Raw genomic sequence first — 12264 nt, forward strand, 5'->3', positions numbered from 1 at the left:
CGTCCGGCGTCTACCGCTCCCCTGGCGAATATGGACATTGATCCAGTAAAGCTCCTGCTGCCAGACGATGAGCCAGGGGACCAAGAGCAGCTGAGAGAGATTCGTCAAGAGCTCTGCGGCCAAGCTGACAAGATGACTGCCTTATTGGACCAGATGAAGCGTCTCAATCAGGGATCGGGACGAAGGGACATACAGGCAGCGTATAAGGCTGCCCATAACTCAATTGTAGAAGGGGCAGAGAACATTGAGCAACAGATCGACAAATTTGAGTCGGGTTGGGCGGTCGGTTGTAGGGCAGGTCGCAGGACAAAAGGGATAAATCTGGACGGGGTGTTGTCACAGTTGCAATCGGTGGTGCGTGACAAGGAGAGGGAACTGTTCGGCTCTGCGGGGAAGGAAGGCAAAGATGAGGCAGTGCCACCTCATGACCCGAATTTTAACCCTGTTACACGTTACAAGGGCCTTATAGAGAATGCTAAGTTGGAGGGAGAGTTTCTGTTTACTCCTATGGTCATGCCAGTTATACAAAGAGCGGATGGACCAACATGGGAACCAATAGATAAATAACAATAAAAATAAATATATATTAAAAAAAGAATATATATATATATATGTATATGTATACATATATTTATACAAATAAATATAAAAATAAATAAAAAGGATAGAGGAAAAGATAGCCGGCACTGCGGCTTATCGGTACCAAGAAAATTTGCCAGTGAGTATAGTCGTTTACAACAAGCATAAAGAGGTCGCAGCTGTGATAACGCAGGTGAATAATCAGAATCACTTACAGATTTTAGAATGGGTGTTTTTAGCAAGCCATCTGAAAAACATCATTACACAAAGATTTGAAGCTATAGGAACTATCTTGCTTAAGGCCAGGAAGCGTCTCCGTACAATTCAGGTGGACAAGCAATAATCGAAAGACATCATCAGCCAAGATACCAGCCAAGTGGGTGCGGCCGTGGCTGACAAGGGAGAAAGCCGAGACAACAAAGGCATTACAGGGTGCTGAGGCAAACCCAGAAGTGTTGCCTACAGAAACATGAAGGCACAGTGGGCTTGGTGGCTGGGATTAACTGGCGTGATTCATGTATGGTCATTAACGAATATTAATGAGAGAGAAAACATATGGGTAACCGTAGCTAATACAACAGGTCAGAAATCATTTTGCTTGAGCCTGCAGAGACCAGGAGATCCATTTCGAACTTGTTTAGTGGGAGTGCCCGTGTGGCAACTGGGGGAATTTCAAGGGTTTATTGGAAATGAAACATGTCTAAACTTTACTATGGTCAACCAGACGTTGAAAACTCCGGGTTTGACTGATGCACAGAGATGGTGGGTGGCAGTGTGAGATTATAAAACAACTAAACTACACATTGCGGTCACCCCCAGAAGAATTAGATTTATTAGGATGCGTAAATGCCACAAATGGCACGAGGAACGGAGGATGGGTGCAATTTGAGCCCCTAGAGACAGAGCTTGACATGCCCAGTAGAACATGGGCGTCTGTTGAGTCAGGATTGAAGTCAGACGAAGTAATGAGACAAACATACTCCAAATGCAATCTAACTGATAAGCCAGCACGGCAATTGCTGCCCGGAATCTTTTTGATCTGTGGAGATAGGGCATGGAACGGAGTACCAGCAGGACCGAAAGGGGGACCATGCTATTTGGGGAAATTAACATTATTTCACCCAAACGTGTCGACAGTGGTGCAGTGGGCGGATAGTCAAAGGAGCCGTCAGAAGAAAAGAGAATTGCATCAATTAGATTGTAGCGAGGTGGGAGACCCAAAATTTTGGAGTGACCTGAGAACTCTTTTAATGAGCATGGTTTTCCCCGGGGCTACAGCTGCGTGGGCAATGACAACGTTGAAGCAGTTAGCTTGTTGGATGAAAAATGAACTTAACATGACTTCCGACATTCTAGATCAATTATCTCAAGACGTAGCCAGCGTAAATCATGCAGTATTGCAAAATAGAGCAGCTATAGATTTTTTATTCTTAGCGCATGGGCATGGGTGTGAAGAGTTTGAGGGAATGTGATGTATGAATTTGTCTGATCATTTGGAATTGATCCATAAGAGAATAAAGGACCTAAAAGATGGGATGAGTAAACTGAAGGAGGAGAGTTGGGGCTTGGAAAGTTGGTTAAAATCGCTAGGTTTAAGCTCTTGGTTGCTTCTCTCGTTCATCAATTTATGCTAATGGGATTGGTTGTCCTGATGTTACTTGTATGTCTACCTTGTATATTGCAATGTCTGCAGCAGTCCATGCAGAGGATAGCTGACTCTGTTTTTGAAAAAACAGGGGGAGGTGTGGGGGCCTTGGCTATCTTGCAGGATTATAAAGAGCTGAAGTAAGCAACAAGCCATTCAAAGGTCACCAAGGAGGAATTCCTTGAGGGCAAGAGGACTAAGAAGATAAGATAAGCAGATCCCTGTAATCACTCACAGGATATGCATCCAGAAAGGGAGTCAACCCAGCAGATAAGCAGACTGCTGTGATCACTCACAGGATGTGCATCCAGAAGGGGAGTCAACACAACAGCCAATCAGAAACTGAGCAGATGCGCGTGGACAATACTAGACAACCAATAGAAATGCTTTGCGAGGCACGTGGATGCATGAGCTTGTTGGAAAAGATATATAAGCTAGATAGACAAAGGAATAAAGTTGGATTGAACTTGCATCACATAGATGTGTGTGTTCCTTCCCGTCTTGCCAAGAATGGGCTGCGGCATCTGACACACTGGCCAGGTGATGCTGGGTGGCGGCTGCAAGCCATGTCCACACTGGCAATGCTCGAGGCCAGCCCAAGCTCTTCCACACACCAGCTTGGTAATTTCAAAAGCATGTTGCCAAAACCACTGCAAACTCATCCTCTCTCTCATGCCACCCATTGAAAAAGCTAAGATCCTTCCCCAGGGCACCAGGCCATCTCCACTCTGGCCACACAACAGGCCCGGGGCAGCTGCCACATCTGAAAGTGCCCCACCAAAGTCATGCGGTTGCCTCAAAAGACGAAAAGCTGGGAGAGTGCCTCTCCTCCGGGACGGAGCCCAGCATCAAAGGCACGTTCTTCTTCCCGCTTCTCACTTGCAGAGTCTGGCAAGGTCCAATCTGTTTCCCGCAAGCTTTGGGGCAATACAAAGCTGATCTGCCCTCTGCTACAAAAAGCTGCAGCTGGCAATAATAGCCCTGGCAAACAAGGAGGTGAATGTCAGAGCCTCCCCTGACCTGATCTGAGAGTGCCCTCTCCTGCCCTGAACATCCAAAACCACAGAGGCCTGATGCTGCTTGTCAGGGCAGGCAGAGCATGGCGCACCTGTCTGGCTAAGGCCTTAGGGCCCTGCCCGGTGCTACGTGCCAAGCTCCCCAAGCTCCGCTGAGCCTGCCGCTCAGCACTGCAAAGGTGACCTAACATGCAGTCCCAATGTGTCTGGGACGCAGCTATGGTTGCCTCATCGGGAGCCAAGGACAGTGCTGGGCCTGGAGGAGGGAACACAGGAGTCCCCATGCAGGCAGCGCAGACCACCACACAGGACAGCTTCCTTTGCTGGGTCCATCTGGATGAAGGAGCAGTTGGGAAGCCCTTGCAGAAAGTCTGCTGCTCATCTACTGCTCCAAGAGGCAACCCAAAGTAAGCAAGACAAGAGAAGACAAGGGAGAAAGGCGGGTTGGAGCCTCACCTCGGCTGTGCGGGGGCGAGGGGGAGTGTATAGCGGAGGCGGGCGGTGGTTGTGGGCTATGTACACCCCAACATCCCACAGCTTGCTTGGTGACTGTGTCACGCCCTTGACTTTGGTGAGGACGGAGCTCTGCAGGCTTGTCTCCCATTCCTGGTAGCCCTTCTGAAGGATGACAGGAAAAGGCGCTATCAGTGCTCTCCTCGCCTCTGGGACCCAGAGTGCTGCATCTGTACTACATGATACTTGGTGGGAAAGGTCTGTGTTGCAACTTTTGTATCCATACTACATGATACTAGGTGGGAACGGTCACTGCTGTAACTTTTGGGTGTCTAGAACACTACCGCTGTGTTAAGCAGAATACGAATAAGTAACTAAGAAGGTCCTGGAAATGTGTGAGAAAGAACAGCGAACAGATTCGGTGGCTTCCAGCCACAGAATAACCGTGAGAAACAGTCAACAAGAAGGTCTGAAGTTGAAGAGTAATGAAATAGCGAACCCCCAGAGTCAATGTGGCCCCCGAAATAAATCTGCACACGTGCACAGTGTCCTAGCCTGGTTATGCAACTGGGGCGGAGTTGGGCTAAACTCCCTGCGGTGCAGAGCAACGCTGCAAGCCCCACAACAGACCCTGCAAGCAGCAGGGTACCTGCGCTTCCTGACAGCACAGCTGCACGACAAAGCTCTCAAGGCACAGCCACGACTCACACGACACACACAGCAGAGCCAGCAGAGGCTACAAGCATTGCACTTTTATTACATGCAGAGAGAGCTGACAAGTGGCAGCTGCTTCCTGATGCAGCATCAAGGCCGGAGCCTTTGCAAACACACATTGTTTTGCACAAGGCAGAACAGCCCAAGCATATGGAATGCATGGAAGTGCCTGAGCTTGCCCCAGGGCACAGAGCGAGAGAGCTGCAGGGCACAGCGGGTGTCTTGGTGCTGCAAGAGCAGGCAATCAGTGGCCTGAAAGGGCTCCGAGGAGCCCTGGGAGTGGGCCGTGCTCAGTGCTGCAGAGGAAGGAGAAAAACCCCCAGGCACTGCTGCCAATCTGTGCTGGGGGAAAATTCCTTCCTGACCCCAAAGCTGGCGATCGGCTGTTCCCTGCGCATGTGAGCAAGGCCTGCCTCCCGGCCAGCCCTGGGATGCTTCTCACGCCCACCGGGGCACACCAGCGCTGCCCAGCTCCTTTCCTCTCTCTCTCAAACTGAAGCCACTTTAGGGGCTCCAGAGCATGGCAAAATTAAAAAAAAAAAAAAAAAAAAAAAAGAAAAGAAAGAAAGAAAGAAGGAAAAAAGAATAAACCAGACCTGATGGAGCCTGGGGAAAAAAACTCTTTCCTGGGCCCTGCAGGAGACCAGCTGGCCGGGTGCTCCAGAGTGTTGCCTGAGACATATGACACTGATGATGACCACTTAGAGCACCTCCGCATGGCATGGCCTGCATTTCCTGGGTGCTGCATGTGGCGCCAAAGCAGACAGGCATGGGGAGCTTTGGAAGGGTCTCCGGCTCCGAGAATGGATGCCCTTGCTCTTTGCGGGCCATCGAGTTAACTTTCTCCAGTGATCTCCAGCTGAAAAGGCCTGGACCCCTTGCAGAGCTTGAGGTGCTTGTGAGGGGTCTTCTCCTGCTCCCAAGGGCTTGCTGCAGTCTCTGAAAGATCAAAGTTACATGTGGCTTTGAATACGATCCTGCTCGGAGCACAGATTGGATCGGAGGGCTTCCAGCGAGCTCTTCCAACAGAAAACCTTCCACGATTGGATGGTGCACAAGGGCTGAATCAGCTGTGAGCTTCAGTGCGCTGCCTGCCCATGAGCAAATGCCTGGGCACAGTCTGCGCTCGCACAAGAATGGCTGCTGACAGTGGTGGCAGGGGTCACTTCCATTTCCCACAGGAGGCATGCACAGGCCAGCTGTGCCCAGCAGCGCCACACGAGTACAGCAATAAAAGCAGAAAGCCTGCTTGCCTTGGCCCCTTTGCGTCAGCTCAGCTGAGGCAGCTTAGAAGAGACCTGGAGCTGGCAGATGCTGATCTCCCTCTGCTTTCCTGAGTGTGAAAACACTGTGAAAACCTTGCTGTCACTTGGTATTGCTCTGTGCGTCTTTGGAGGAGTGCCAGGCGGAAGAGGAAGAGGATCCACAGTCTTTCTGAGGCTCAGGCAAGCCAAAGAGCCAGTCTTCGAGCAGGTGCTGGAAGGGGTCAAGGGCTGCAGGAGGAAGCGGCTGGTCGTGGCTATTTGTGTTGGGGAAGAGGCAGCCAGCACAGGAGGCAGTGTTAGGCAGTGTTAGTGTTAGGGAGGCAGTTTCCAAGCATGCAAGGCACGGCAGGGAGTGCTCTGAGCGCCAAAGCAGGGCAGAGAAGGTGCAAAGCAAGAGCTGGCAGTAAGGTCAGAGGAAGGCCACAAAGAGGTCTCCATACCAAAGGGAGGTGCAGCTGCTGAGCGCGTCCATCGTTTGGCGGCCTGAGGTGCAGGCAGCCGTGCCCCCGCACGTCCTTTGACAACGTCGCGCTGGGTGGTCATCGAGAGCCCTGCTGCCCTCGTGGTGGTGGGTGCACCTGCGCCCAAGGACAGCCTGCAGAGAGCCTTGGCCCTGGGTGGCAGCCAGCTGCGAGCCGGCTGCCGAGCCTGGCAGAGCGGCAGGGGCGCAGGCGCCTTATAGCCCTGCTCGTGCCACGAGCATTGTGACTGAGTTGCCAGGTCACAGTGCTGCGACATGGGGGCCCCGGGGCCGCGCTGCAGCCTCCCTGCCAGCCGTCTGCCAGCCCGGCGTTGGCATGGCATAAGGCCCCGGGGCTGTGAGCCCTGCTGCAGCCGCTGTACCCAGCACCCCAGGGCAGCTGTGCCTCCCACTGCAGGGCTGTGCTCAGGCCATGGCCTGGGACGCCTTCCAGCCCCTTGCTCTGTGTCCATGTACCCCACGCTGCCCCAGGCTTGTCCCAGGTCACTGCACAAAGGTCAAGAGTCCGCTCCCACGCTGCCATTGGGAAGTGGCATCACTGTGCCATGGCACCCCCTCCCCAGGCCAGGGCCTATTGCTGAAGGGGCCAAACCTCTCAAGAGCACCCTCAGAGGTGTCCCACCCAGAGCATCCTCTGGTGTCCAACGGGACCTCAAAGATGGGCCAGCCTTTTGGTGCCTGTTCCATCCTAGCAGAGGACTATCCTCCCCAGGGCCAGGACACATCCTTCGGGCCCGCACCCGACACTTGCTTCCTCTGCTAGACACCAAGCCAGCATCTCACAGCACTTCTTGGTGCCGCCAGCACTGGGCACGCAGCGCCATGTCTTCTGTCCTGGGAGGACGAACACACAACGCTGAAATTCCTGACAAATGGGATCCTGCCCAGTGTGCAGTGCTGCACAGATCACTTGTCCCTGCACATGCCCAGCTCTCTGTGGCCCAACATGTCCATGTCCCCAGGGGTGCAGTCATGGTCGCAGTTGAACACAGCACTGCAAACTGTTAGCCCCTGCAGGGTCATGGGGGGACATGATGAGAACAGGACATGCACCTGCTAGTCCTACGCTGTGGCTGCAGAGGGGACGGGGCACCCCACGTGCTTCCCCATCTCTGCACAGGTGCCAGCCCTTGCAAGTTGCCTGGGGTCAGCAGCTGTTAAGAGTGCCTGCGGTGGCCCTACTCTAGCATGGCTTTCCTTGGTGTGTCCTCCGGAGTAGACAGTCAACCCTCTTCTCCATTTCCTTGCATGGGAACTGAGCCAGGGGCAGCTGTGCTCACTAGAATTCCCCAGGTCTCTGCATCCGCCAGCAAGCTCCGCTCAGTCTCCACACATCTCCCCTCCCGTGATCCCTCACTCAGCAGCCCCCAAACAGTGCCCAAGCCAAGGCAGGCAGGGGGATCCCTGCCAGAAAATGGTAGCAGCAGAGGAGAGCGACAGGCACCAACATCACGTCCACGTGCAGCTCCGCACTGACTGTCCTGGGGTCTCTGCTGGCAGCTCCACACATCTCTGTAACCCACCATCCTCTCCATTCCTCTTCCCAGGCCCACCTCACCTCAGGGCAGGTCTCTATCGTCTGGGCAGGGCTGACCTCCACCCACGCAAGGATGCGGAAGGTGCTCCCGCCCTAGGAAGCAACCAGCAGAGATGATGCTATTTGTAGGAAGGCAGAGCTATGCTTTGACACAGGGACACGCAAGCGTATGCACATGGAGAAGAGACCACATGCATTCTCATGTAGAGTCATGTGTAGCTGTGCACACATGCATTTGCGCATGCACGCACACAGAGGGCACATATACACACACACCCTGGGACAGTGCACACAGGTTCACACCTGTGCTCATACCACCACGTACACATGCCTATTCACACAGGGACATGCAAGCTGTGACTTTGCACTGCTGTGGAAAGCACCCCCTGGCAGCACTTTGCTGAATCTGGAGTTGGTTCTGCAGGCAGCACACAGGGCAGAGCTGCTGTCCCATGTACCCAACAGGCTTGAGCCAACCTTTGCAGTCATTGCAGGCAACTGTGTGCATAGGGAATGCATGGAAGTGCCTGAGCTTGCCCCAGGGCACAGAGTGAGAGAGCTGCAGGGCACAGCTGGTGTCTTGGTGCTGCAAGAGCAGGCAATCAGTGGCCTGAAAGGGCTCCGAGGAGCCCTGGGAGTGGGCCGTGCTCAGTGCTGCAGAGGAAGGAGAAAAACCCCCAGGCACTGCTGCCAGTCTGTGCTGGGGGAAAATTCCTTCCTGACCCCAAAGCTGGCGATCGGCTGTTCCCTGCGCATGTGAGCAAGGCCTGCCTCCCGGCCAGCCCTGGGATGCTTCTCACGCCCACCGGGGCACACCAGCGCTGCCCAGTTCATTTCCTCTGGAAAAGGTGCTGGAAGCCGTCAAGGACTTGTACCTACTGAAACCTATGAAGAAAAGGAAAATTAATAAGCAAAAAATAAGCATAAAATATACACCCAAATGGATCAGGCCTGATGAAATTTTGACCAAATTACCCAAAGCCATTTCAATAGCAACACACATTTTTCTTGCTATCAGCAAAATGTACTCTGTGGCATTTTGAAAGGGAGTGGTTTTTCAAAGAGCTAAGATCTTAAGTTTTCTGTGGGTCCAGAAATAAGTTTTAAAAATCTTGAGTTTTACGTATTGGGAAAAAACTGAGCAATGAGGTTCATAAAGATTGTCACTGTAGGGATAGAAAAAGTCCAACTGTGAAGCCTCAAAAACAAAAAGATTGCCAGACCACTCTCAGACAAACTTAGAAGTTATCACATCAAGAGTATTACAAAGTTGAAATAGCTGTTATTTGTAAACCTACAGGTCTTTGAACTAAAGGCATAGCCTATGTATTATTAACATAACTGAAAAAAGAAAAACAAAATCACAGCAATGATTCTGGACAGTTCCAGAGGCCATTTTTAAACCAGAGTTAATGATTTCTGCTCTCCTGTTACATAGGGCTCAATAAAACTATAAAGATTTGACAGTTTAAGAGAATAAACATTGCAATGAGGTGAGCTGTCCCCAGCTTAGCTATAAACATTCAATATTTTCTCTGAGAAAGGATAATGTAAATTAAAAATAATACGAAACAAACAGGAATGGAGAATTGTTAAGATTTTTGATAATTTTGATCTTTTAACTTATTTTTTCCAGAGATACTATGTAACTCAATGTACTCATTCTCCAAGTCCTCAAGAACTTGAATTTGTCATAATCACTAATAGAAAACTGAGTTGTTCTCACAAACCAAGGTATACACTGACTCTTTCATGCTATTCATCTTTCTACTCCTGTGGTCAAGTACCTTGCAGTGATTATCGCTTATTTGTTCAAGCGGTGAGGAAATATTAACTATCACAAGTTCTCAGCAGAGACTGGACAATAATTATCCACAGATGGCTGGCAGTACAGTTTGGGGAGAGAGAAAGAAAGTGCCCTTCCTTCCAAAACATCCCCCACTGAGAAGTCCTCAGCAACTCAATGGTCACAGTTTTGGTTAAAATCAGATTTATGTTAACTACCTGTTTTCTCCCCACATTTTTCTTTAATATTTGCTTATTTAACTATGATGAGGAAGCACAAACCCTGTACATCCCATCTATCTTATAATGATGACACTCATATCTGGAAAAAAAAACAACTTCTGGTAATTTACACTCTTATTAAAATAATACTAGTATTGGGTAATTAGAAAAGGATCCAGTTCAAGAAGTTCATCGGAATACAAACAAGGAAATTCAAAAAAACAGTGTGCTCCTCCTAGTTTATTTACAAGAGCCTTAGCAATGGCCAACACAGAAGAGGCTTGCTTTAGTAGCGGGGGCTGTGCCCAAGGGGTCGCTGACAGAGCAAAGCCTGGGCAAAAGGCAGCGGTGCTTCCCACGTGCTCCCAACACCGCCCGAGCACCACGGAAGGACAACGCTATCTGGGCTGCTCAAGCTGGCAGTGCCAGCTCACAGCTGCCCAAGGCCCAGAAGGAAACTTCCCAGGAGCCTCCCAATTTTCACATTGCATATGCTTAAAACCCCAAACTTATGGTTCGTACAGCCGTGCAGAAAGCGCTTCCTGTGGACTACCTCCACAGTGCAGTTTTCCGACGTCTGAGACATTTTTTTTAGGGTCCCTGCAGAGCACCTGCCCCTCTTCTCTTCTCTCAGGCAGTGACTCCACAGACTGACCACAGTGCTGCTTGCTGTTTCACTGCAAACCAGCCAGCTTCAGCGGCCAGCTCCCTCCCGCGCCCTGAACGGCCGGACGGCACCTCAGCGAGACGGGGCGGGCCAGGCTCGCCAAGCCCATTCCAGGCCTCCTCCGCGCAGCTCACCAGGGCTTCAGCCTGACCCGCCAAAGCGCAGCAAGGATGGAGCTCGCACACTGCGCCTCGGCCCCCGACGGCTCCCCGCAGCCCGTCCGGCCTCCAGGCAGGAAGACTCGCCCAGCCCAAGGAGCCCGGCATGCGCCTCAAGGCCGGCCAGGGCTCCTCGGGGGTGCTGCCGGCTCCCAGCTCCCTCGCAGCCGGAGGGCTACCTGGAGAGGCGGCCAGGACGGCGGTGCCGGTCCGCAACTGCCCCCGTGACGGCGCCGCTTCGGGAGCAGCAGCCGCTTCCCGCACAGCGCCGCCGACCCACGACAGGCTGCACCGGGCCGGGCCGGGCGCCGCCGCGCAGGCGCATGCGCGGCACCGGCAGCCGGGGCGGGGGCGGGGCCTGCCCGGGGAGGTGCCACGAGGGGCGTGGCCAGCACAGGCGCTGTGCTGCGGGGCGGAGGGCGGAGAAGAGAGCGACCATTGGCTGCGGTGCCGCTCTCTGATTGGTTCTCTCCCTGGGGAGGCGGGGCTGGCAGGCTTCCCGCTCGCGGGAGGTGGGGGCAGGGCGCGAAGCTGCTCCGGCCGCGGCGGGATGGTGCTGCGGGGCGGCGCACGGAGCCGGGCGGCGGCGGCGGCAGCGAGGGCGGGCGGCGAGCACTGGGGCCGGGTGGCAGCGGGAGGTGTGTGTGTGTGTGGGGGGGTGGGTTGCGGCTCGTGGCGGGGACTGGGCAGCGGCTGGCGGCGCGGCGTCCCGCAGGGACGATGGCTCCTCACTGTTCGCCCTCAAGTGCCTTGAGCACTCGCAGCGCACGAAGTGGCTGGACACACTGTTCGGCTTCGAGCAGCCAACGGAGCCTGGCGAGCGCACGGGCTGGCTCATCAATATGCACCCAGTAGGACAGGGCCGGGGGGGGGAAGTCACCAGCGGGGGGTGTCACCGACAGGCACCCGGTAGGACTAGGGGGGACAACGATGGGGGGGGTCACCGACATGCACCTTGTAGGATGGGGGGCAAATGTCACCGACGAGAGGGGGAGGTGTCACCGACAGGCACCCGGTAGGACCTGGGTGTGAGGGGAGGTGTCACCAACAGGCACCCCGTAGGACTGGGGTGGGAGGGGGCGGGGGGGTCGTGTGTCATAACAGTAAACTAGTGGCCCAGGTCCCAGAGACAAGGGCAGGTTTGACTTGAAGGGTCCCCCAGTAAGCTGAGAGGCCTTATGACCGACTATCTTCTTGGGTTGGTAGGAGAAAAATACAGCTCCAGTGCTTCTGTTGGTGGTTTTGTCAGAGCTGTTAGAGAAGACCTGAGATGGAAAGCAGCTGTATCAGTATGGTGGCTCCACTAAGGTTTCTTAGAGGGAGGTTGGTTTGTTATGTGATGAATTATCCCTTCAAGGAGCTGTCATATTTTTCCTGTTCTTTTTTTGTCCTAAAATTGATCTCTGGAGCCTATTTCACTTCTTCTAAGCCCAAACGGGGGTAAATTTTGTGGTAGGCGAAACGGGGCGTTGCGGAAGATCACGGGATGTGACGTCATGACGAGGCAGGGCTAAGACAGGAAAAGACAGTGCGAGGGCGTATATAAGGAATTGTAACGACGCAATAAACGCCATTTGCCGCATCCTCCCTAGGGAGTCAGTGTGGAGTGGCCCAGGGGCGGGCGGGGTTGCGGGCTCCTGACCTCACCCTAACTCTGGGTATTGTTGCGACGGCAACAAAGTGGAGACCCCGACGTGATAGGGGGAGGGTGGTCGCCGGGGCGACGGGGGTGGCGCCAGACG

Source organism: Rhea pennata, chromosome 8, assembly GCF_028389875.1.
Source record: "Rhea pennata isolate bPtePen1 chromosome 8, bPtePen1.pri, whole genome shotgun sequence".
NCBI classification, from domain to species: Eukaryota; Metazoa; Chordata; class Aves; order Rheiformes; family Rheidae; genus Rhea; species Rhea pennata.